This window comes from Zonotrichia leucophrys, chromosome 1 (assembly GCF_028769735.1).
Source record: "Zonotrichia leucophrys gambelii isolate GWCS_2022_RI chromosome 1, RI_Zleu_2.0, whole genome shotgun sequence".
Classification (NCBI taxonomy): domain Eukaryota; kingdom Metazoa; phylum Chordata; class Aves; order Passeriformes; family Passerellidae; genus Zonotrichia; species Zonotrichia leucophrys.
The window spans coordinates 87,993,288-88,019,305 of record NC_088169.1 but is presented as its reverse complement, the minus strand read 5'-3'; the positions used below and the strand labels follow the sequence as shown (position 1 = coordinate 88,019,305).

General features: G+C 43.2%; 1 protein-coding gene across 2 annotated transcripts in view; it reads right to left on the bottom strand.

Moving 5' to 3' along the window:
• The window catches only part of TSPAN9 (tetraspanin 9), a 169,258-nt gene extending 146,480 nt beyond the window's left edge, over positions 1-22,778 (bottom strand). The window contains exons 1-2 of one of the 2 annotated variants that reach the window (XM_064721163.1): positions 22,689-22,778; positions 12,867-12,910 (exon numbers count right to left, since the gene is read on the bottom strand). The gene's annotated coding sequence lies outside the window, so the exon portion shown is untranslated. The remainder of the gene's footprint in view (positions 1-12,866; positions 12,911-22,688) is intronic. The other variant, XM_064721155.1, reaches the window with a different exon arrangement.
• Positions 22,779-26,018: the final 3,240 nt, after the last annotated feature.

The following is a 26,018-nucleotide window of genomic DNA, read 5'->3' as shown; positions in this document are numbered from 1 at the left end:
AACCAGACAGATCTGTTTTGCAGAGGGTCAGCATGAACTGGAGTATGCACCAGGTATTCTTGAACACATTCCTGTGCACATGCACATGCTGTGGATGAATGGGACCAGTGAGGACAGGTCAGCCAGTGACAAATAACGCCTGACCAACTGGATTTGTGGACAATGAATAGAGGATGTGATTTACCTCAGCAAGCCTTTTGACAGTCTGGACTGGTGGGCAACTAGGGAGGTAAAAAACTGCTTGGAAGGTTGGGCAGGAAGAACAGTGGTTGAAGAGTCATGATCTATGCTGGGGCCAGCAATGAGGAGAGTACAGCATGGGTCTGTCTGGAGGCTTGTCCTGTTTCACACCTTTACCAGTGACCTGGAGAAGGTGACACAGCCCACTCTCATCAGGCTTGCAGATGACAGCAAACTAGGGGATGCAGGCAAGAAGCTCCAGGGCAGAGCTACCATTTTGAGGAACCCAGACAGGCCAGAGAAACAGGCTGCCAGGAAAGGACCTGCGCTGAAAAGGATTTGTGGGTACCAGTGGAGATGGAGCTAAATGGGACTCAGAATTGCAATGAAGGCTAAAAGCTTACTGTACTGTATCCACAAGACAATGCACAGTAGATAACAAAAGTGATTGTTTTCCTTTACTCAACACTGTACTAAATCCAGTTCTGAGCCTCCAGTAAAAGAACATGTTGATCAAGACTGTGGAACTGTTGGAGTGAGGCCAGAGGAGGCACATGAAGATGAACAGAGGGCTCGAGCATCTCTCTGATGAAGACCTGCTGGAAGTTGGGGTGGTTCTGCCTGGAAAAGGCTCCAGGGAGACCTTATAGCACATTCCAATACCTAAAGGGGACCTGAAAGCTGGAGAGAGACATTTTACAAGGCCATGCACCGACAGGACAAAGAGGGAAGATTTCAAACTGAAGGAGAACTGGCTTAGATTACAATGATGGTGACTTAGATTTACAATGAGGGTGATAAAACACTGGCACAGGTTGCCCAGAGAAGTGATAGATGCCCCATCCATGGAAACATTCAAGCCATGTCAGGTGGGGTTGAGGAACCTGGTCTGGTTGAAGATGTACCTGCTCATTGCAGGGGGCTGGATTAGACACCCTTTAAAAGGTCCCTTCCAACCCAAACTATTCCGTAAGAAACCTGAGCAAGTCCTGCCAAAGATCACCGAGTTTCTCACGGAATTAGAGCTCTGGGCCTGTGAGGAAAGGCTGATAAAAACGGTCTTGCTTCACTTATGACGGCTTTGGAGGAACACAATAGCAGACTTTCAATTCCCAAGAGAAAGTCACCAAGAACATGGGCCAGGCTTTTTAGGAAAGTATGTGGTAGGAGAAAATAGGCAACTGAAGTTGCCACAGGACATTAAAAAAAAAATCACTGCTCTGAAGTATTGAAACAAGTATCTGAGAGATTGTAGAATCTATGTCCATGTAGATTTTCAAGAACCATCTGAACACATCCGTGCAACTTAGTCTGAAGGCAGCACTGATCTTGATTTGAGTAGGAGCTGGGCTGGATGACCCCTGGAGGTCCCTTCCAACCTGAATGAGTCTGCAAGTAACATCATCTTACAAACCATTATAAAATGGCTTTTGAAATGGCTTTAATATCTGCCATATGCCTATCCCAAGGCTTCCTGCACCATACAAGGCACAAGGAGTGCTGGCATATGTTTGCAGCCTAGACAAATGCTTGAGCTGCTCCACCCAGAGCTTATCTCCTTAGTTAGCAGCATTTGTTTCAAGAAAATTTAAAATAGTGTCCCCACACCCTCAGTACAAACATATTGATATGGGCACCAAGATGCACAAGGTCATATAGACACAGGCTTTTAATCAGGCTGGAAGCCCTTGGAAAGCTTCCATGACACAGATGGTGACCCTGGCCTGGCTATCACATCTGTAGTGGCATTGTCCTTACCATGTCTGCTCCACAAGAAGCACCACTGGCACGAAGGCTGCCAGTTGTGGAGTAGTGTCAAGTATCTGATCACGATAGTCAACAATGGGGCCTACACTTAATGCCATTAATCTGGACTAAAAATCCATGTCAATCATGAGCAAACTTGCTGACACAAACTCTGAGAGCAGCAATAATCCAGCAGGGCCAAACCAAATCACTGCCTGGAATGTAGAGTCTGATGTAATACTTGGCTTCAAGTTGCTCCCATGACTCTCAGTTACACATACAGATACAGTCACCCACATTACACAGCTACTTTTGTTGAGCAGTTTTGTGAAATCTGTCAAAAAATTCAATGCTGTTCCCACCAGTATCAGCAGAAGGCATTACATCACAGTAAGCACACTGGATCTCTGAAGCCCAGTGAGATCTTTAGGAAGACAAAGACAAATACAGTTTTAAAACACAGAATGATGTTTATAAATATTTGATAGGAATGTCAAGGTCTCTAAAGCTGACCAGAGCTCATCAAGCAGAAGTTTGAAAAACACTTTGGTCAGCTACATACTTTCATGGCAGTGCTGTTGCTCTATGAACATTCTCAGCATGGTAATACAATTCTGCTGCCTAGGCATGCTCAGATACCACAACTAGCACATGTGCCATCCTTTGGGACTCTCTGAGTTAATACAGCATCTAGTCTGGCATCCATCCACTTTCACAAACCAACTCATCTAACCCAATTTCCCATCATCTTTGTTAACTGTCCTACAGCTGTGGGCAGAAAAATTCCCCAGGGGCCTACAGTCTGTTTCTTTTCCCTCTCTTTCCTGGCACTCACATAAAATACACTCTGGTTTCACGACAGAAGGCACTGAAACAGGAGGAAAATGCCCCCATTCTTGCTGACTAATAAGCATGCCTCTGATCAGATGTGACCACCTTCCCATGACATGGTGACACAGCCATGAGCTGTGCTCCTACAGCACCACAAGTTCACCGGTGCCCACAAATTTCCTGTTCGTGGGCGCTGTGGTCAGATAAGAGCAGATGCACCACGACACACAGTCTGAGGGTGCTGCACTGAAGAAAAGATTACAACATGTGCAGCCTTGAAACAGCCAGTGCTGTCCTCAAACAGGAACCTCACAGCGGTCAGTAAAAAGAAAAATGGTTCGTGCTTGAAAATCCCCAACTGAACTTAATAGGTGGGAAATAGACTTAAGAGCTGAAACCAAGTTTTAATATCCCAAACCAATTACAAATTCTTGTGTGTTATATTTTGTATTCACTACCTAACTATAACCTCAAACTGTTTTAAACTCACAGCCCCACCATCAATCCTGATGATGACTTCTACAACCTATAATAAGGATATATGAAAAGAACCACCCTATTTTCTTGTTTTACCATCTTTGCATTTCAGTGAACCTCCCCTTCTTTCAAGAATCTTGGGAGACTACTAAATTAAAAGATAGGACGGCATGAATAATAATACCACGTATTTCCAATTTTAAGTATTTCATACATTGGTTTCAGTTAGGTATCCATGGAATTATGATAATGTAAATAGAAGAGCCTAAGGCGAATTAGCAGATGTTATTTTGAAACAAGGGTACACAAACAGATCTGCAGCTTCATTTAATCTGAGTGCAAAGAACAAAAAGCAAAGTCACTACATTATTTTAACCTATACAAATGTGGAAGATTAGTCTTTTTCTCTCTTTTTACACTCCTTCCCTTAAAAGAGAAAATTTCCATGCCCAAACTACTTTATTTCTTTCCAGATTCTGTTACATCTTCTCATTCATCAAAGGCTCATCAGCCTCATCTAATACATTTCAAGTTGGGTAGCTCAGGATGCTTTAACAAACAGGAATTTGTCTGAGCTTGGCTGGATTCCCTCAACTGCACCCTCATCCACCAGTTGTGGATGACTGGTACTAGCCAACTGTAAAGCACTGTTCCTGAACAAGTAACAATTGTTAAAATAAAAAAATTAGAGTTTAGGCTATGTATTGTTCTGGGCTACTATCAAAGGAAGCACTCGCATGAAAACACAAAAGCAGGAAACAGTAAAAAAGTACATTTCATGGCACTAGCTCTTTGCCAGTTTCAGCCTTCACTGTGTACTGTATCACACCAATATATAAAAGGTGCACTGTAAGCAGCTTTGAAGCAAAAACAAATGACAAAAAACCAAAACAAAACCCAAACCAAATAAACAGCCACCCACTACTCAAGGAAAAAAAAAAAAAAAAAAAAAAAAGGAAAAACGCCCGAGCAGACTGAAGACCAAAGCACTAAACAATTGCGACAAGAAAAAAACATGAACAAAGGTCAATGCTGTCCCGGAGACAACATTTTTATTTCAGCTGTCAGCTTTGAAAGCCAGATATATATAAATGTCAATAAATGCAAAAGGTAAAAATCATTACTGTTATACAGACATACTCACTGGCTTTCCAGAGAGTCTCTCTCTCTTTTTTTTTGTTTAATTATGTACCAAGGTAATAATAATAAATCACAAGGAAGAATACCAGTTTTAATAGTATGTTGATTTACTTACAAAAAACTGCATTTACTTACACAAAACTACTCATTTTCAGTTCACTCCTGGAGTCCTCCTCCCATCTTGCATGCCCCTGTAATGACCCAAAAAGCACCAAGGTGTGGCTGGACAAAGACCATACCTGACACTTCTGTGTGAGGCTCTCAGAAAAAAATCAGCTCTTGGCAATTCCCTACTTTCCAGTAGATGAACAGAACTTAAAATCACAAGGCACAACAGAAAAACAAATAGGCTTAAAGATCCATATTTCAAGTAACACTGTTCACAAGGCCTTAAGCTGAAATTGCATAGCAACCATTACAAATTTTAACACCAAAACAAGTCAAGAGAAAAGCTCATGTTTACAAAGAGTTTGATGTATGAAAGTGTAGATGTTAACTCCTTTGCAATGGGAGTTAATGTCTCTACTGACCTAGGCAGCAGGTTTGTTGCAGAGCCCTGGCACCTTGGCCCCTGAAGCAGACAAGGGCTGCACAAGCCTGAACTTCTGAGCTTTGGGGTAACACAGCAGGTTCAAGGGGACAGTGTGTGGTAGGCGGTTCGGGAAGGCTGTACCTTCCCAATGCCTCAGCAATGGGGAAAGGAAGAGGGAATTGTGCAGCCTGGAGTTCAGGATCAAGGGAGGCTGCGCCCTCCGAAACCCTGAGAGAAAACCCTGCGGGTGCGCGCCCCAGCGGATTCCCCCCTGAATTCAAACAAAGCTGAAGGACTCCCCTGTCTCCTTGTTGGGCATAAACCTCTGGCACTTGTGGATTTTCCTGACATAGTGAACAAAATAGACACGTCACAACACGCAGCTTTCACTAAGTTCTTCCTGACTGTTCCTATATTCTTTTTGATATGCACAAAGCATGTAAGAAACAAGCAGGCAATGCTGTCAAAGCAGCATACAACACTTAAACATAAATTAGACACATAAACACTATTTATGCCAAAAGTAAATCCCTCAAGACAAGACAAACTAACTGTAGTCATTAGCTTTTTAAAATATGCTTTTAAAAGAGAAAACACATTTTAAAATCAAACTATGACATCTAAAACTATCTATCTTTCTGTTGTCACCTTAAATTGCATCAACGCTTTCAAAAGGTCACAAAAATGATTTTGACAAAAATATACTCATCATGATATGAGTTCTGCTGAATAATTGGTATTAACATACCCATTTTCAGCAGTTTTATGTGACACAACCATCTCCTTTCAGCTTTTTTAGGTTGAGAACAATCAAAAATAACTACAGTATCAACACTCTGTGGGTGAACATTCATTTCAGAGACAAGAGCCCTTTGCAAAGCCTGATTGTGCTTTAAGCTTACTTTCTTCCTAAATTCAAACTAATTTTTCTAATAATTTTTCTGTAAAGAAGAGTCTGTGCATTTGCAACTGTTCCACACATATCTGTGTTATCTGTCCTGCTCAGAGTCACAGGCACTGAATTCCATTTCTGTTCTTAGTCATGCATGGCTCACTCTCCATGCCTACAGCATCTCCCGTCACTCTCAGCACTGCTAGCAATGTACAGTCAAGCCTGACCTAATGTGCTTCCCTGGAACAGAAGGCAAAAATAAACACACAAAGATGGGACAAATGCTAGCAACCCTGAGTTCAAATTTTACCCATCTTGCAGAGCATCAAATAGGCCGCTTCAAAATGTTTGCAGCTTCACCTCCTCCCAGTCCATGTGACAGGCTCTTGTCGGTTTGTGTGTCTTTCAATTTCCATCTGACTTTGTTGCCTGGCTTTGTTACTGAATACCTTATCAAGCCCCAAATAGGTTTTATCCACTCTCAATTCAATCAAATAATTGAATCAGGTAAGGTTCTGCAATTTGCTTGATGCAGAATATTTAGAAGAAGTAGTTTCCTGATGAGTTATTTCAGGATGTGAAAAACGAGGTTCACTCTCCCGGTAAAATTTAGAAGTTTAATAAATGGAACAGGATACAAAAATAAAGCAAAGTTAACGGCCGGGTGCTTGGCATTCAGTCAGGAGCACACCTGCTATTTCAGAGACACCTTTTACACACCTTTTCTATTGCATATTCATAAACAATTGTGCATATTTAAACTTTTCCCTGAACTAGTTTACATGTTCCAAGAACTGTTTAGCATGGTTCCTCCTTGGATCTGCCTTTTTAGAGCATGCACATCCCTTGGCTGTGGTTTTATTCCATTTTTATTATCACCTCCAGCTTGGGCTTTGGTCCATACTTTCTACAGAGTGTAGGTGCTGATAGTTGGCATATCAGTAGCAGGGGTTCCCATCATACATTCATTGGGTATTATCCAACCAAGCAGGCAGCTCAATTAGCACAAGTGCAACTGTATCAGCAGCTCAATTAGCACAAGTGCAACTGTATCAGCTATTTCACTACGGTGTCTAAGTTTAGTTAATAGCAGAAATAAAACACTCTACCTTTATAGCAATTACCTTAATATTATACGTATAGCATCCATTTTCATATTTGCAAAAAGCTGATATTATAATATGTATTTAAAACAATGAGATCTGTGCATGACAGTCTGAAATCCACTACTGAGGGCAAACTGAGGAAATACAATAGGCTTTCCATCTCTATAGCAATAGTGCATTTATGCCATAGTTTTTCTATTAATAATGCTGCTTTGTGTTAGCTGTCCTCAGATGTTGCACACCAAATCCTAGCTAGCCGACTAGTTGTTTTCAAACTCTCCCTTTTTCCTTCTTAAACATTGCTGGAGAGAGGACTTCAAAAGAGGCAACATCCTGTGATACTAAGTCAATTAACCTCCATGTCAGCCTGAGGGCAATGCAGAGGCAGGCAGGGAAGGAACTGGCAGGATGGCAAAGACAGAGCAGTGAGTAGCACAGCTCAGTCAGGAACAGCACAGGGCTGAGCCAGAGCTGACAGACCCCCGTACTGCCACGGCAGAACGCAAAGCAGGACAGTGATCAATTAGCTTGACAAAAGGGAATGAAAACAGCATTAACACCTATTGTTGACACCTACATGTATCCCCAACTTTTTTTCATAAACACTGCACTTGGCTTGGAAAATGGGCTTGGAAAAAAACTGGGCAATGACTTCTACAATCGATAATGATACAGTGCAAAAAAAGTATCAAGTGTATTAGGAATACACTTCTGTGCCTCTGCTAGGGGGAAACCTACCTGCCTAAGGAGCATTCAGCTGCTGGAAAATCTACAGCAACTGAACCAAAGTGCCAAGAAACACATTAGTAGGGAGAAATTTGATATTGGCTCTGCAGAGGGCTGGCTGAAAAGTGCAGTGCTTTTTCCTAACTGGCATCTCTAACCTCTGTGATACTACAAAAGTGACAGCAGTACCCCTTTGTAAATGATGGGGAGGATTCCAGGGCTACTAGCAAGGAAAGTAATGCAGCTCCTGAAATTCCCACCTGTGCCCACATGAAGACACAGATTTCTCTCCTACACTGAAAGAAACTGCACAGGGATTACAAGAGCAATAATTTTATGGAAGAGAAGAAAAAGCAAGAAAGAATCCATTGACAATCAAAGCTTTGGTACTCTGGTAAGATCAGTTCCTTGAGCTTTCTAAAGACAAAAAAACCTAACCATTCACAGCCTCTCTGAAGCTCAGCTGCATGAGTGTGATATACACCAGAAATGAATAGCTGGGTCAACAATTTAAATACAGCAGACAATAAATCAGAATTCAAGACAGATTAGAATTGAATATACAGAGACTCTCCAGAAAATGCTTAAGGGCTGATAACAGTAAAAATGAAAACTACTGCTTTAAGAAATTTAGTTTAGTTCACAGCTGTCCAATAGGCTACCACAGGAATATGTACATAGCACTATTTATAATGAGGCTTTTTTATTCCATCACAGAGAAACAGACAACACACTGCATGCAACAAAACAGGTACCATAAACTGGCTCAGCCCAGAGAGATGGACCCTGCAGTTTCTTTTGGGGGCTGCCATGCCCAGGATCTGCCCTGTGGGAGCCTGGTGACAGGCAATAAGGACAACCTAAGAGCAGAAAATTGTGCTCCAACACATTCCTCCATGCCTTCTCTCACATGACAAACAAGTAAGAGACAGCCTCACCCCATCATTCATAAGGAGATTTGGTTGTATGTGTGACTAAATACTCAAGTGAAAATCTTTCTCCATATTAAAAAACTTAAATAAAAATCCACCCATGGGAAAGTGCCACAAATCTGATATTCCAAGGGAGTAGAAGTAATAATAAAACATGTTAATTAATGATGGGGACAAATATTTCAGGTTCAAGCAACCTGAGAATAACCAGCGATTAACTAACTGTATCTCTGGGACAAATAATTTTCCTTTCCCCATAACTAATTTATCTTTTGCCAGTGGGGTGCTCCATACATGGAGATTTAACTTTATGGCACATTAAAGTTTAGCTGTATCATATTACTTAGTAACTTACAGGACAGGATCATTTACAATTTTGCCTCAAGGCCTCAGAATCCAGCTTAAAACTGAGACTCTGAAAATTAAATCACCCTGACCTGGCCCAATGCCAATCCCAAGGCCACTGCCCACAGCAACTTTCTTTTCCTCAGGCTACCTGAGCAGAACTTCTAATAATGCTCCTAAAGATGTGGTCTAACATTATCCATGTAATTAGACAAGCTCTTCTTGTGAACAGAGACTGATGCCAAGTACTCATTCAAATCAGACATGAACAATGTGTTAGCCCAACTGTGGAACATCTGAGCACGTTTCACACATTTTACAAATATGTGCCTTTGGCACAACAGGGTCATCAAGTTATTGTAAGACAGCCAATATAAGTTAACAAAACCTCTTCTCATACTTCTCTTTCTCGCCTTGCTTGCCTGATCTCATTTTGGATTAAATTTTACAGCCTGTATTTGTTCAGTAGGTCCCAGGCCCTCCCCTCTGTGCCTCACTCTGCTGGGCACAGTATGAAGACCTTGAGCAATGACCCTGCTCACAGTCCAAAACAAACCACACAAACAAAGAACAGCCCTGCCCCAGTGAGGTACCCAGGATCACCCCAGGAGGACTCACAGTCCAGCACATGGTAAGGCACAGTGACAACTTGTTCCCATACAACACCTTAAACATTTAAAACCCAAAGTTCAATACATCCTATATGTTAAAATGTCCATCTCACCTAGAATGGCTGCCTGCCAAAAGCAAGTCATCACAAAGCATCTCATACACCCTTTTTAATTTCATTACACAACTGTGTTTTCCAGACATCCCCATAGTATGTGCTGGTTTTAAGATATAGCTGAGGATTGTCTTCACTATTCAGTCTGGGTCTGAGCTCTCCACTGAGCCCTTTCCTACAATAGCTTTTGTAATACACTCTATTTAATTTTGAGTGATGAGTAGCAGCATTTCACTCAACTTCAATACCACACATCAGCAAGGCATTCAATCTCTTTATTTTAACAACAATTTATTGTTCATTCTAGAAATTCAGGTCGGTCAAGCTTTTTAATATGCATGAGTACATTTCATAGAAAGCAAAAAGCATGTTTCCTATTCTGCTCAGCATGTTCAAGTCCTATCTTCTTCAAAGAAATAGACCACTTTGAAAGGAAAATGCTTGAATTAATACAAAAGAGTATCTGAAATCCAGTAGCTAACACTGATAAGCAAGGTAAAGAAAGTAGGGTAATTTCTAAACCTCCATTAGAGATGGGATACTAATTTTTCAATTTGCTGTGAAATAGATTTCAGAAACATAATGGAAAGGGGGAAAATTGCATATTACCATGCATGCAAGAAAAATGTTTGAAATGTCCTATTTATCTTCCCTCTCTAAGGGATGTGGATTCTTTTGTACTCCTTGATGATGTGAATCACAGATCAGCATTCTGGGAATCAATCCTATTCCCATTTACCAGTGTAATATGATCATTTAGCATAATTAACACATGATATTTCATTACTGCCATGGACTTGGACCAGTTCTGAAATGTAAGTATTTGCCAAAACGTACATCCTAGTGCCCAGTGATACACAATGGTGTAACTTAAGACACTAACTTGATTTGCTTTCTCTTCTGGGGGCAGAGTTAAGGCTGCTGTGGGAATTCTCACTTTCATAACATGAGGCAACTTTAACATTACAGATGATGTTACATTAATTTCTGCAGTATCAAATTTTAAAGGTGTGGAAACAAGATGAAAGAGCTCACAATACAGCCATCATTTCAAGTGGCACTGGAATGAACAGAAAGAAAACTCCTGGAACAAATAACAACCATTTCAATCTTCCCCAACTATCTTTTCACTAGTGCACTCAATCACCCAGCTCTCCTAGGACACAGTAATCAACAAACCACCATTCTGTGTGATTCAGAGCGTGGCACACATGCAAAAGGTAATCAGAAAAATCACTGCAAGATGCAAACACACAGCAGCCCTACAGAGAGACATTTTATGACCAAGCCAAGACTCTTTATAACAATCTTAAATTCTACAGCATGAAATTTCATAGGTTCTTTATCTTACATACTGTAACATCGTGTCTCATCTGCTACAAATACAGATGTTACCTGTGTTGATGCCTAACATCCCTCATCTATCTTTTCATTCTTCATCTTGCAACAGAAAAATCAGGAAGCTATTTACATCTGTGCTGGTTTTGGGTTAGTTTTCTTCACAGTGGCTGGTATGGGGCTGTGGTTTAGATTTGTGCTGAACACAAATTGAGGGTTGATAATATAGAGATGGTTTTTGGTGGTGGTGGTGAGCAGGGCTTACACAGAACCAAGGCCTTTTCAGCTTCTTGTATTGCCACGGCAAGGAAATTAGATGTGGGAAACTGGGAAGAGACACAGTTGGGACAGCTGACCCCAACTGACCAAAGGAAATATTACAGGATATTTCATATCCTATAACATCATGCTCAGCATATCAAGTGAAGGAAGAAGAAGAAAGGGAGGAAGATTGGAGAGATGGCTTTTGTCTTCCCAAGTCACCATTATATGTGATGGGCCCTGCTCTCCTGGAGATGGCTGAACACCTGCCTGCCCATGGGAAGCAGTGATTTAATTCCTTGCTTTGCTTGTACTTGTGGCTTAACCCATGAGTTTTGCAGCTTTTACCCTTCAAGTTCTCTCCCCAATCCCATTGGTGGGGGAGTGAGTGAGCAGCTGTGTGGGGCCTGGCTGTTGGCTGGGGTTAAACCACAACCATGTCCAACATCAAATGTACAGATTTTAAGCTAGTTGTATACCTCCTATTACTGATTTTTCTCTTGGAAACACACAAGTCCTACAAGTGAAATTTTCCAAAGCAGCTGACAACAGAACTATTGCCTTGACATTGAAAACCCTCTCAGGATATTTCCCAGTTCTCTCTTAAATAAACAGTATCCCTAAGTCAATGCATCTTTGCAGTATCCCCAAGACTGAGCCATTGAGCAGCATCACCTCTAATGATGATTCACACAAGAGTAAAGGAAAGCTCCAGCATTCCTTTTTCATAGCCTCACCTAACATGTTCTTAGCTTTTCCCAGTTGCAAGGGGATTCTTCCCCTTCACAGACCATAATCTCTCATCACTCATCCCAAAATGTACAACCGTAGATGTTTTTTGCCTGCAGCTGCCATGACAAGTTTTACACAGCAGCACAGAAGTATGAAACAGTTCTTGGCAAGCCAAGTACAAGAGTGGACTATTAGCTCTCTGTGGCTCTCACTGCTTGGATTTATCAAACTGCACTCCTTGCAGCCTTTGGCAGAACACATGGCATTCAGCAGAAAGGTGGATCACCTTGCTTTCCCTAAAGGAGCAGAAGTTGTTTCTTCTCCTGTGTCAGAAACTTAATGAAAGGTAAGCAGTGGCACATCTGCCACTTGCTCCTAGCCAAGGCTAAATCCCTGAAGAACACAGGGAATGTAAAACTACAAAGCAATGGGCCTGCAGCTGTAGTAAGACACCTAACCCCACGGTAGCCCCAGGTTCCTCTAAAATAAGTCTGTTTTTCTAAGCCTGTTTATAGATCCATCCTTTCACAAAATTATATAACTTATGTGGACTAATGAAATTGCTCTCAATTGGAACCTTGTTTCATTCTTCTCTGCTTCCTTTCCCTACAAATGTCACAGGTAAGAAAACAGAGGAAGAGGAATCTTTGCATGTAAGGAAGAGGATTATTTCCTTCCTCTGTTACATTTCCTTCAGTACTTATGGCAGCACTAGGAGACAATTCCAACAACAACCATGTTACTCTGGACTCTCTCAGCATTTGTGGCAAGAAAATAACAGATTACAAAAAGGTTTTGTAAGGGCTCAGTGTTGGACCAACTCGTCTTCCCTTAATGTCAATGTGAGGAATATTAATGACAAAGCTTAATGACTCCAAAAATCCTTCACCGAGATCTTACTTACTGAGGTAACTGGATGTACACCAAGGAAAAAGCCACAGATCAAACCTGGAAAGAAGAAGAAGAACAAAATGAATTTATTTCTCTTTTGGACCCACTTCCCACCACAAACATAATTAGCTTAGGAGGACAGAAAGAAGAAATTTAGGGAGATTTAAAAAAACAAACAGGAAAAGGTATATAAAATTCTACCTGCTCCTGAACAAAAGGAGTAAGTCTTAACACTGGTTTCCAGGGCATAATATATTGATTTGATCTGGACTCAAGTTTAAATCATGACAACAGGCAAAATATTAGAACAGAAACTGAAGGGAAAACAGAGATCATGGGGAAAAGCAAAAGTTGTGTGTCTATTTGTGCTGGTTTGACCAGAATTTAAATCTGAAATACTAGTAAAAAAAATCCAGTGCTTCTACCCCTTGGCATTTAGGTCCCCCATTATCACCATGACTCCTGATGACCTGCTTACAGCAGCCAAAGTAGAAATTAAGCAAGACCCTTCATGATAAACTCTCCTCCAGTAGCCTTGCTTTCTGACAGATGTCACCATTGCTTCTAGTACAACATAGAGTCCTTTACGTTTAGGACAACTGCCGAAGTCAAAACCACACAAAACCACACAACAGAAAGCACTCCACCTTATCCAATTCATACTGGAGCTTTCAAGCCTGTAACACCACCACTCCACTGTTAGAAGAGTGCTACAGCTAGCAAAGTGAGACTAGGATTTCCTTCAACCACATGAAGAAAAGACGTGGAGCAGTACCATCTCCACTGTTTAAAAGACCATCAACATTATTGCAGCTGTAAACAAACAAACAACAAAAAAAAAGAATTACAGACTAAGTATTTTTTAAAAATTGTGATCATTCACCAAACTTGGTCAATGGAAATGTTTCCATCATTCCATTGTTGCTGATTTCTAAAATAATGTTTTCCCTTTGCCTTCTTCACTGTATCAAGGATCAATGAAACACTGACAGTGACTTCACAGTCTGTTTACTGACGTGCTTCAGCACATGGATACTTCAAGAGATCATACACACCACTTCTATCCATCTTCCTGAAAGTGAACTAAATACTATGTGAACTCATCACTGATGTCATGCTCCATGGCAAGCACTTTCAGGCATCCACACAACCCAACCAGCTCCCCAGTGACACAGGGGACAACAATTTCAACAACTGAAGTACCCATATTGGAGTCAAGGGTAGCTAAGCAGTAAATAATATATAATAATTTTTTTTTAACCAAGAATTAAATTAGCCAAGATTCCCCACAGTTCCATTGTGTAGATGTGAACAAGTTAGTCAAACTGCTGTCACACACAATATACTGTCAGCTGCACTCATAGATGAACTTCCTTTACCACTGATATAAACCAGTTATGAACACAGCACAATCTGTAGCAAAGGCAGAAACAGTCTGAGAGGAGCCCTTCAAGTCATGTAATCCTGTAAAACAGGTAAGTCCTAGCCATGTCAGCAGTACACTGACTGGCTTGACAAAAGCCAGCTCTACACGATAAAATTAAAATGGAAAATGAAACGCCTGCAAGAAAACTGTTAAAGAGATCTTGTTGTTGGCAAAGGTAAACATTAATAATAAACTCAAAGAAACAAGACTCATCTGACAGACCAGAACTGGTGAGATAAAAACTCATGGGCAGATGCAACCGAAGCGCTCAGTCCATACCAGCAAAGATTCAATACATGGCTTGGGTTGGTACAAGATTGTTGCAAAAACTACAAAAACTATGATGGCAAGGAACAGCCACTCTGCAAGTCCTTCAAAACCTCAAATCTTTCACTGTGTTTTCTCCAAGAGTAGGGAACAGTACTGAGCAGCCAGGCAACCTGTTCAATCCACAGTTCACAGCAGAAGAAAGTAAGGAGACAAGTCCATCTTCCAAAGCAGAAGTCCTATAACTTCTGAGGCCTAACAAAACCTAGAAGAAGAAAATGCTGTACTTTTCTCTTCTAGAAATCTCAGTGACTGGTAGGCATATATCTCCTGATAGCCTTTAGGTACATCACCAGACCTCAACCTCTAAACTAAAGCATTCTTGTGTTCCAGTTCCTCAAACCTGGCCCAAAGGCAAGCAGTCTGTTTGCTTTTATAAACAGGTGCTGTGGACCAATGCCACCGTCACAGGTAAGTACCAACTTTGGTTGTCCTTGACAGTTTCGAGCTTGCCATGGGGATATTTTCTACCTGAAGTATGAGTGCATTTTATTAATAAAATTGCAACCTACAGCTCTAACCACTTAGAGATCTTTGAAACAGATACTGGGTTGTCCAGTGATACAAGCAGAAACAGTCTGGTAGTGATCTTCTAATAAAGACTTAAGAAGAACGTGAAGCAATGAACATCACCTCTTAGTATCTCTTAGAAGTAAAGGAGGGAGATGATTTAGCACCTTCAAAACAAACAAGGGTCTTGAGAAGACTTTGATAAATTATTTTCAAATTTTAGAAACAGAGGAACTAAATAGTACTTGCTAAGGCAGAAAGAAACAAATTCCTAAATGAAGCAGCATTTCTCCTTAAAGAGCTCTTTAAAATGCAGTTCAGAAAGAAACAGCAACATATCTAAATGACTTGAATCAGCTTTGTTTCCTTTGTGTGGTTTAATGTAGAAACAGCAAGGAAGAAATGGACTAAAGACAGCAAAACTGTTCTGTTCTTACCACAGTATGAACTTCCTCAGCCCTTCAAAGAGGAACTGATGGAGAACAGAATAAGAAGGAAGAACTGAAGATAGAGACTAAATAGCTGTGAAAACCAAGCTATGATGAAAAACAAGCAGGATTTTTTGTTTTCATAAAGTAAAGCAAGATGCAATAGAGATTGTTTGGGTGTCCCTGGAGAGTAGGCAGCTGAAGATGGATTTTTCAGGGCAAACTGACTGCTTTAAGAAAGATGTCTTCAGAAATTATTTTAAGAAAAACAGAATGAAAATAAGAGTTTCTTGTGTAAATCTTGAGAGGTACTTTGTGGTGACCATTCACGAGGAAAATGGTACATCAACATGGAACTTGAAAAACTCAAAGCTATCCAGATGAATTTGCATTGCTGTGGAAACTTAAGACTGTTCTCATTTCCTCCTCCTGGTTCTCCCTAGAAAATCCCTTTTCTACTTCATGGTCCTTTTTACTTTGCCTTCTATATAACTAGAATAGAGCACACATCCAAGAAGCTCCTGTTCTCAATGAAGTCTCTTCCTCTACAGATCATCAAATCACTCTACGGATCACTGGTCCCAGCAATTACTTTTACCACGGCCTTCATATCACAATCTCTGACCACATTCACCTGAAATACCATCCTCAGTCCTCCCGCATGAAACAGCAGCAGTCTCAGAGTGTGGGATTTAGCTGATCTTCCATCCTGAGTAGGTGTGAGGGGAATATATTGGGAATTTTCCCAGAGTTGCAGTTCTTCCCCCTTGCTCTTCATCTTTGATGGCACCCAATAGCTCAGTATTAGGTGTCTGTGCTATTTATATCCTCCCTACAGATGCCTCTGCTGCTGTCCACAGTGTCCCAGGTACTATGAATGTAAAATCTTGCCAGTCCTGCTGCTTTCTCCACTGCTGGGAAACAGATCAGCAAGAGCTTTTCTAACACTCAGAGCCACTGTTACTTGGCAAAACTTTGTGAGACAGCACAGCAGCACTGGAGAGATCCAAAAGCTCTGATGTATGAAAGAAAATCACTTAATTTATACTTGGAAGGTTTCCTTTACAGGCTTTTAGGCCAGCCATTTAGGTTTTTATTTTACTAGGAGACATGCTCCCATCTGCATGTTAGTACAGGTCTCTTATACTGCCAGAACCATTATCCCATTCCCCTAATGGTATTTTGTCCACATGTATATAAATACATATAAACAATACTGTGCAGACTGTCCTCCAGTGGAAACAACATACCAGACATTCTCAGAACATTGCTTTCAATCCTTCACAACTTCAGCTGCACCTTTTTGAAACAAAGTCAGGTAACAATCTTCATTCACATATGGCTACACTCTTAAAATTGAATGAAAAGCTGATTTTGGGATAAGAATGTATTTACAAAATCAAGGAAGAGTTTAAAACAAAGCTGGATGAACATGCTGGCAGAACCACCTTACACTGAACTGTATGCAGAGTTGTAGGTAAAAAACACCAGTAGAGAAACAGAAAACAAAGTAAGCTTTTGAAAGCATTCTTGAATTATTTAACCTTTAGAAATGTGCAACTGCAAACAGAAAGTCTCCTGCCTGTGCTCAACATGAGTTTGGAGTAGAGCTGCAATCACCATAAATGTGATTGTCAGCATACTGTCATAAGGCACTTGAGGAGACAGCGCTGACCACCCAATTGCACAAGAGAAGTCACTTGGGTTCTTCCCACCAGTGACCTAAACCCAGGATTCCTCCAACTTCAAGCTTTGCCTCCCTCAATCTTTCAGGTCAAATGAATTTAAGAGTGAAATTAAAGAACACCAAATACAGGAGAGTTCACAGAGCCCTATGCTCTCTAAAATTTGTATTGATCCCTGTTCCCTAGAACAGTCTCAAAATTTTGAGCTAAGTGTCCTTCAAACCTGCTGATAGGGTGTGACATTTCAGCTCTCTGTTCAATGTACCACCTCATCCTTCCTTTCCAGCCCTTCCTCCCAGGGGAGGGCTGCAGACTTCCTTTCCCTTAGCCTAGTGCCTCCTCAAGGCTCCTGCCTTCCCACCCAGTCCCCCCTGAGTTCCTTCCCCAGTCCAGCCCTGCCTCCTGCCCAGACACACCACACAGGGATAACGCAGCTCCTGTGGTCCTGTGCCAGTCCTGTGCTGATATATTCCATCCCACCCTCACTGTGAGCTTACACAGACCAATCCAAGCACTTGTAAGTCAGTGAGGACAGCCCAGGGCAAAGGCAGCTCTGCCTGAGCAATATCAGAGTAGAAACTAAAGCCCAGTTAACACAGTTCAGCTGATTCTAGAGACATACAGTGACTCAGCCCCAAAATATCATCAGCATTTTACTAGTTAATGCAGCTTGTTTCCCCTTTTGCACTCATGGAAATAAACACCCAGCTACTAGTCACTTCCACCTTCAGAAATATCAGGAATTAGACCAGCATGACAGCGTTTGCATTAGAAAGGAGAACTCTTACAGCAAAAGGGAAAAGTGCTTTCAAAAAAACTTTAATAAGTTTTCCTGTTATACATTTTGAAACAAAGATTAATGCAAACTTCAAGTCTTTTACATGTATGTTACTACTTCATGGTTATCATACTATTACAACATCATATTCACATCAATGTAAAGAAATGCTAAGCTTAATTAATACCTTTGTCCACTTAAAGGCTTATTGGAGCATATGTTTATGATTTAATCTGCCCCATATGCCTGGAGCTATCTCTACAATGTCTGTCTGTTTTATACTCTTGATTTTAAAAGCTTTTCAACAACAGAATTTTTTCACCTCTCCTCAATAGGCAGTCTAACAGACTAATACATCCCACTGGCATCAAAACACAGCTCACTACTTACTCAGGATCCCACATTTCCTATCTGTTCTTTCTTCCATGTGAAGCACAGTCAGATGCCTCCTTTCTTACTAGACTTGCAGACAGTGACACCTTGCAGCAGCTGGGCTTTGCCCAAGGATCATGCCTCATTCTACAAACTCAAGCCCTCAAGGTTTATTTTTTGACAGCAATAAATACAAGTGTTTGGAATATCATCAGAAAACAGAGGGAAAGGTGAGGTTGGGCTTAAAAGACATTTAAGCAACAGTGCTGTCCAGCTGTATTAACACTTAAATCACAGAGACATCACCTTCCCAGAAAGACCTGTGCAAGCAGCATGAGGAAAGCATCCAACATCTCTCACTGGAGAACAGAGTCCAGCCTCATGACAACCACACCACAGAAAACACGGCACTGAACCACAGGAAGTGACCCATAGGACAGATTTGATGGGTTTTTCCCCAGGAAACACACCACTGACATTCAGCAATGCATGTTTCATTGAGGGAGGCTACAAGGAGCAGCAGAAACAGCCTCTGGAAGTCAGCTTTAGGAGATCAGGAAAGATGAAGAAGAAGGGCACTGGTGATACCTGTGGTCTCCAATAAAGTATCTTGTTACCAGCTAAGTAAAATATACAAAATTTTTATCTTCCCAACAAGTACTTCTCAAAATTAAATTCCAACATGCATTGCACGGAGCAAAGAGATGGCACTTCCTGAGGACATGCCCACTTTTCCACAGTTTCACTGCCATGTAGAGAGGAAAGACAAATATCTATTTCTGATCCACTCACATTCTCTGGGTATTGCTAAGGTGGCCTCACCAAGACTGACTCAGTCCTAAGGTCTGTTAACAACCACAGCACAAATGTGGAAATGATCTGCTGGTCCTGGCATGTTTAATCTATTTTCTAGAGAGTCAAAGAAGACAACCCTCAAATAAGAGCTATTCCCTTGTCATTCCCCCCATGCTTTATTGTCATCACACTTCCTACATGAAATTTGAAAGAGCGTGGTTTGATCCATTCCAGAATGCATCTTGAAGTGCTGTTACACCAAAAAGGCACTTTGTGCTTTGAGAATTACTAAAGGAAAGTGAGTTTATAAATACAAATCATTCCCCTACCCACACACACACCTCTCCAGCATAACCTGTGAGCATACTGAGAAAAGTTTTTAATTTAATTTCTTTTAGCATCTTAGCAACACATCAGCATCCTAAAACCTTCCTTCGTTTCTTCATCTGGGGTATTTACAAGTATTGCCATTGTTTCACACACCTCCTTCCTTCTCAGATCAAATGGCTGCTTGATCTCAGGATCAGAGAATTCATGTTGGAGCAGGCCTGTGGGGGTTCCATCATGCTCTACCTTACACAGGACCAGCTATGAGGTCCCAACAGGACTTCATCCACTTTGGCCTTGAAAACCTGTGAGGACAGACCTTGCACAACCACTCTGGGCAACTTGTTCCAGCATCTGACTGCCCTCCTTGTTGGAAATTACATCTATCTTGAACCTCATTTCAACTTCCCTTTGTTGTCCCTCATACAGTCACCAAACAAAAAAGTGAAGACGCTCTGTCTTCTTGAGAACCTCCTCGAAAGTACCAGGAGGTCTCCAAAGGTCCCATCAAATTTTCTCTTCTCCAGGCTGAACAAGCCTAGTTACCTCAGCATATGATCCTCATGCTGTACCAGGGCTCTGAGAGCACTGAAAGGCCTTTAAACGCTCTCTTTAAAAGCCTCACATCCACCCCTGCTCTCTGCTCGTGGCACCAGGGACCCCATTTTAGCTCTGCCTGTGGCATTCAGTGCCTGCCCAACCTGTGCAGCAGCTGTGCCCTGCCTCCAGCCAGGTGTGGGAATCCTGGTCCTGGACCCCGTTCATGCAGAGCCTGACCTGAGATAATCCCTTCCTTGGGCACTGGCTGCAGTCTTATTAAAACAGTCCTGAGTATTGTCAGCTGCCTTCACTTCCAGGGCACAGCACTGGCTCCTGCTCTGCCTCTTTAAAGCATTCTCATCTCTTTTTGCCATGCATCAGTAAATCTAATGACATTCAACACAGAAAACTAACAGGGCATCAGTCACTCGCAAACAGCACAATCCTGAAATATGATAAAAGGGAAAAGCTGAGGTGGGCAAAAAATTGCAATTGTAAAACCCAAGTATCTGGGGAATATTAACATACTACTTTTAAGATAAGCAGCCACTTTTGCTCCAGCTTTCTCAGAGTAACACCAAGAAAAGTCTTGGATTCTCTAGTGAAAACTCGCTAGTTTCACTTGTGAAACAAATGTGAAAGTAACTCCTCCAGCCAGTGCTGCCACCTCAGTGCTGGTTTGCTATTTTAATCTGTGCTCTTCCTGTGTTTCACTTTTCTATTGCAGTTTTTTAGTTTGTGTCTTTGGGGAGACAGGGGTTAAACACTAAATATACACAGTTGTGATGGAAATACCCTCATGGACAGGCTGAGGTTTGGCATGCTTTGGAAGAAAATAACTTAAAATAGCACAGAAAGCAAAGACTGTGGGATATGCATCTCTGATAGCTACTTTCTGCTAAAATAACCAAAATAGCTAAGATAACACTGACACTCAGTTAACCCTCTATCCTGCTCAACAGAGATGAACAGGGCCTTTCTAACCTCAGAGCTTTGCCTAACTAATGCTAATAACACTGCATTTGTTATATTCTGACCCCAAGGTCTTTTTATGCAGCTTTATTAAACAGAATTAGGTTTAAAGAAAGTGCAGGTACCAAAACCGAGAGTGCCACAAGTCTTATAGCCCTGTTATAGAAAAGGCTTTTTCTGTAGGATATGCAATTTGATCATCACAGGTCTAAAAATATAAAAGGGAAAGATCTGGAGGCAGAAGCTATATTAGCTCCATCAGTTTTCATACTTGGAGCTCAGGAAAAATGTAAAATGGAAGCAACGGACATGAAACTGCAAGGACAGATTTTTTTCCCTGGTGTTCTCTACATCACATTGATAATTTATCTTTAGACATTTTAAAAGTTATGGAGTGCTAACTTTGTCCCCACATTCCATGCCAACACAACTCACATGAATGCACACTTCAGTGGCTGCTATTCTTTGCCATTATACACCCTGGCTACAAAGCTTAACAAACAAACCATTAAAACAATTTGTGGCACCTGTTACTAACAACTTTGCTACAGGAACACGTTAAGTTTTGCCTTCCATAGGCAACGTTTAGGCCCATCTAGGAATGGGCCAAGAGCCCAAACAAACTCTGTGATTTGACTCTCATGGCTGTTCTAGAGAATATTTAACTTCTACCCAGACATATCCCAGGTGACTTATGCCCAAGTCTTAAAGTAAGTTCAGTGTGGTCAGGTAGGAAAATCAGGTGCCCCATTCCCATGGTTCAAACCACAGAACTATACAGTGTAAAAGCACAGAGCAAAAGAGTTGATAGAAGGATTAAGTAGAGAAATGCAGCTCTTGCAGTCTGATTTTTCCTTAACACAGCATCCCCACACCTCAGGTCCTCCCCTGCCCATCAGAAATCCCTGGAGCTGAAGGCCCTCCCGAGAGGCAAACCTCACAGAGCTCCCACCACCCACCAGGAGCACGGTGACAGGCGGATATCCCAAGAGATACAGCAAGAAAAGTTTCCAAAAGCTCCAACAGGAAAAGGCCACGCTGGAGTCAAGTTTTACATAAGAAGGGGGAAGGCAGGAACCGCTGGCACCACGTCCGCGGAGCTGTCAGCCGCGGGCGGGCTCGCTCCCATCGCGGCCGGGCGCAGCCTCCGTCCCCTCACGGGTGCCCTGCGCGCTCCCAGCCCCTCATGGGGGTGCGCAAGGCCACGGCAGAGGCAGCCCCCGCCGGCCAGCAGCGCTGTCCCAGGGTGCTGTCCCCGGCGGCGGGGACAAATCCATCCCCAGCCAGAGCCATCCGCTGCCGTGCGGGATGGGCACCGCGGGCTCCCCGGCCGAGAGCAGGACCGCGCACGCAGACGCCGCTGGGCTCCACTCATCCCTCCGAACTAACTTTCCTGTTTCCGCAAAAATCACACAGGCACCGGAGGAGGGGGTGGGGGGTTATTGTTCCCAGCAAACACTCCTCGCCCCCATGAGCCACCCGCAGCCCCATCCCGCCGGGACCCCGCCGCTCCCCAGCATCTCCGGCGGCCGGGCCGGCATCCCGCGACCCCCGTGAGGGGCAGTCCCGGCACCCCCGCCCCGGGCCGCCCCGCTCCCGCCACCTCCCCTCTCCCAGGGCCGGGAATGGCTGCAGGTCCCCGCCGCCCCTCGCCCCCCGCGGCGCCGGGTCTCACCCGCGCGTCCCTGGGCCGGGCCGGATGGGGCCGAGTGCTGGGGGAGCGGCGGAGGTAGGGCAGGACACGGCCCCAGCTCCTGCCAGCGGAAACGGGAGGAGGGGCTCGGACCGGCGTTACCGAGCGGGGAGGAGCTGGGGGCGCTGCCCAGGGGAGGCTCCAGCCCCGCGGAGGAGGGAAGGGAGGGATGGAGGGTGGGAGGGAGCGCTGCCGCCCCGCTCCTCCAGCGCACCCCACCCGCTCCGTCCTGCGCCCGCCGGAGCCCCTTTGGCAGACCTCTGCCTGGAGCCCGCCCCGCTCCCTCTGCCGCCCGCGGTGCCCTCCGGGAAACCCCTGGGGTGGGCGCCAGGAGCATCCCCCGGGGCACCCTCCTGCCGGGGCGGGGGGCTCCGACCGCCGACCTCAGCTGCCCCTGCCCCGAGGGGCCCGCGGCTGGACGGGAGTCCCCTCCGGGCTCAGGCAGGCAGGGCTGGTGCCCGGGCCCGGAGTGCAGCCCCCACCGCTGCTGCGAGCGGCAACACCGGGCGGAGACGCTCGATGGTCCGAAGCCCACCATGACTGCCAGTGTGTTGCTTCTTTGGCTTCCAGCAGAGGGGGAGAACGTGTCTGAGTGCTCCTCTGTCGCAACAGGAGTTGTAGACAGGTGTGGGTCAGTCTGTTCTCCCAAAAGTGATAGGACGAGAGGACACAGCATCAAACGGTGCCAGGTGAGGTTTAGATTGAGTATTAGAAAATATTTCTTCCCTGAAAGTGTGTTCAAACATCGGAACAGGTTGCTTAGGGAAGTGATGGAGTCACCATTTATGGAAGTATTCAAAAATGAGTGTATATGGTGCTCAGAGACTTGTTTTAGTGGTGGACACAGCAGTCCTGGGTTTGTGGATGGACTCTTGGACATCTTTTCCAATCTTAATGATTCTGATCTGTGGTGCTATGAGATAGGCCCAGAAGGGAGATGATCTGACATCGTATAGAAAGTCCCCACCTGCCTTCCTCTGGGTGTCAGTGGAAGTGCAACAAAACCTGAATGAAGTCAATTTCAAACACTCTCTCCAGCAGAAGACTCTCGAGTTGTCTTAACAGAGCTGGGGAAAGTTTTGGCATGGACCCCTAAGCGAAGTGTTATGTGCTGAGGAAACAACGTAGAACTGGGGCAGAGATGCCAACAGAAGGAGAGCAGCGCAGTTATGGACATGGGCCTCCTGAGAGGAACTGTATTTTACAGTGTGTGAAGAGCAACTCAAGGCTTTACCATAAATGTTTTTGCAGAAGGAAGATCTGTTTCTCATTCCGAGGTCCCCTGTGTATTCTCATTTCCTTCTCTGGTACTGCTGCTGCTGTCACACTTCTCAGTTCAAGGGGATGTCCACATCAAATATATTCTCTTGTACTTTCCATCATGTCCTAAGTGGATTTTTATAAACTGCTTGGTTCAACAGACTCGAAGCATCCTGGTGGCAGTGCTGCCAGCAACACAGCTGTCATTTGCTGCATGTTTGTTTCTCTCCCTCCCCAAGAGAAGGACGGCCTACAGCTTTCTGTGATTTATTTACATGCAGAAGTAAACAAACTTTGCTGTGTGTTTGCCTTAAAGCAAGCAATGAAGGAAATGTATCTTGCAATGCACCAAGAGATCGTGGAGAGCACTTCTTTTGGTTCTTTGGTTCCAGGCTCCAAGAAGAGTCCATCTCCTGGATGCTGTAGCTCTAATGCAGTAAATCCCATTAGACCTGAGGACTGAAGGATCTTCATTCCAGAATTGATGCCAGTCTTTAGTAAGTTAAACTCTGGAAATAAACAACAACTTCCTGAAAGAGAAGCGGCACAAGAGAAGAGAAGGAAGTCAGCAGACAATGAGAACACATTTGACACTTTTGTTGGTGGTGTTATTGTTGGTTGGTTGTTCACTCTAAAAGAGACAGCATGGTGTTGTGTTCTTTACCTGTTGCATAAGCAAAGCAGCTTTATACCAAGGTATATGGGATTTCCATAGTTGAAATCTAAGTAAAAAATCAATATGTGAAATCAAGTAATCATTTTGTGTCTACTTTGGAAAAAACGTAAAACGTGCACAGGAAAAAAAACCCAAACATATATGGGAGCTTAGTATATGAACCTAATGATTTAGGGAAGAGCTTGAGGATCACTGTGAAACTGAGGACTGGAGTTGCTGATACTGTAGATACACTTTGTACCAAGGAAACAGCATTTATCTGCAGGTCTCTTCTCCATTATGCCATTAACTGTAGGAAAGTAGTCCTTTGGACCTGTGTTCCAGCTTCAACTAGCCGTCTTCCACATGCAACGAAATCTAACGTGAGGGCACTCTGATGTTATTCATACAGTGAGGAACAGGAGTTGCACCTCATGAGCATCTTCTCTCAGGCAACCAGCAACAGGACAAGAGGCCACAGTCTTAAGCTGCACCAGGGGAAGTTTAGGCTAAGCATTAGAAAAATGTTTTTCACAGAAAGAGTGGTTCAGCATTGCAATGGACTGCCCAGGGAGGTGGTGGAGTTGCTGTCCCTGGAGGTGTTTAAAAAAAAAATGGATGTGGCACTTAGTGCCATGCTTTAGTTGATAAGGTGGTGTTAGGTCATAGGTTGAACTTGACAGTCTCAAAGTTCTTTTTCAGCCTTAATTTTGTGATTTTGTGTACCTGAATCCATGGCATATGACCAGCAAACCTGAAGGCTACATGCAGCTTCTGAGAATATCTTTGAGTAGCTGCATTTGAGGCATCTAGAAAAGGATGCTCTCCACTGTAATTCACAGGATGTAACCCCTCTTCTGTAATAGCAAGTCTGTGGCTTTGGTCCCAGCTACCAATTTCAGATGAAATCATAATATGGCAACAGAGCTGAGTGCTGTGGGGAAATTAAGAAGGTTGAAAATCAAAGTCTTTGCTTCTTTTTGACAGATAGAAATCATCCATCTAGACTTTTAAACTTTGCTTATATTCATGTTCTTTCCATCACAATTGCTGTATTTTGCACCTCAAGGAGATGAGGGGGGTGCTTTTCTCTAAAGATGCTGTATTAGTTTTCCTCAGAATGAGCACCAGTACTTTCATGGCTCATGTAAGAGGCCAAAATTGTATGGCCTCTTAAATGAGAGGAGTCAAGATTTGGAGTCTTGACTAATTGCTGAACCAGCAGGCAAATATAGTACTAGATCTGGATCTGGTGTCCAAGAGGATTGGGACTGCACCACAGTCTGTGAGGTTGTGGACAGAGCTGTGGTCAACCTAAGCTTCTGGCTAGCCTTCCCTCATAGAGAGTAGCCCTGATCTTGCCATTTCAGTACAAGCATGCAAGTTGTCTGCTGCCT